We start from the raw sequence: 1,521 nt of genomic DNA on the forward strand, positions 1-1,521 counted from the left end.
GTCTAAACTAGTGAAGAGTAAACAGGGTGAGAAACAGATGAAAGAAATAAGCAAATGCTAAAGCACTACAATAGTGGCGATAATTCAAATACTAACGTTTCTGTATTCTACCCACAGAGCACCTACTTGAGCTCCATTACACTCAGAAAATTTTTGTTATACTCATTATTAATAATAGTTAAATGCATTAAGCCTTCCTCAGTCCTCTCCACGCCACCCCAGTCAAGTTTTCTCTAAACAAATCTAAAATTAGTGCAATGTTATGTGCACATGTAGAAATTATTTGTTCCTATTATACAAAAAACTATGCCATGTTCGACTCATCTCCTGGCCATCAGTGTGATAGCACTAAAATCTGGTGTATTGTTAAATCTGATGTGTGACTTTTAAATATAGGTAGTCTCAATTTAAGATGTTTAAAATGTTTATTAACTGTCACACCACTGATATTTTTTGCCCTATTTCCTGGTGGTGTGCTATTGCCATGGACTGAATTGTATCCCCTGCCCCCACAATTCCTTTGGGTCTAGCCAGCTAACTGGTGAAGTGAAGAATGAGTTTGTTTTAGTCCTATGGAACCAATCATAAGAAATTCTGCAGAATTCCAGAGGTAAACTCCTCCAGTCAGGATGAAGAAATTGACTTTTGCAAAACTGCAAGCATTTACATTTGGGGATGGGAGAGTGTATAGAAGAATGAGGATTAATGCAATCTAAAAGTATGAGACACTTGTCTTTAGGCTTTTCACAAGCAAATTGGAAGGAGAAAATACAAATTTGAAATTTAGACGTTCTAGATTGAGGAAAGAGCCTGTGCCAGTGCCTGGTGTGTGAAAGTGGTAGTGGTAGCTAGTCCAAAGTAAAAGGTAAGTAAATTCCTAAAGTGATTACTGAAGGTAATTTTAGGGGTCATATTCTTCTTTAAAATGAGGGACATCAAAACAAACATTGCTTGACAATTTGTTACTTCACAAAGAAATCCCATTTCCTTTCTCTTTTTGATATTATATGACATTAACAACTACTAGTGGTTTTTAAATTAAAGAATTTTAGCTGTATATTTTCAGTTTATTGAATTATTATCCTCCATCACATTTTCAAGTAAAACTCTATAAAATCCCTTAGAAAGTTACAACTTGATCTTTAAGGCAGGTGAATAATTGTAAAAGCAACCTGTGATAAATCCAGCAAAATTCCTTTTGGGGTAAAATTCAAAAATCACCTCTACTTGATAAACTGTTATTCTTTAAAAGAACTACAGGATAATCTGAAGTAGTTAATGCAAAATATTCCCTCCCAACTTTCTTTTTTCTTTTTAGTTCCTAACATTTTAAATAAAAAAGGTTTTACTTCCGTTCTGTCTCAGATCCCAGCTCTTGAATTAAATTCATTTTAATTTCAGCTTGATTTTTCTCCCAACTCCTTTCCTCTAATGAGACTCTTGGGAATGTTTTTCTTTATAAAACCACCGCTCACGTTCCACTGGCTGTTACTGCATGCTTTCCCTTTTGTCTGTCACACA

Source organism: Eumetopias jubatus, unplaced genomic scaffold, assembly GCF_037043125.1.
Source record: "Eumetopias jubatus isolate StellerSeaLion01/CBP00866 unplaced genomic scaffold, mEumJub1_p1.0 scaffold_5, whole genome shotgun sequence".
NCBI classification, from domain to species: Eukaryota; Metazoa; Chordata; class Mammalia; order Carnivora; family Otariidae; genus Eumetopias; species Eumetopias jubatus.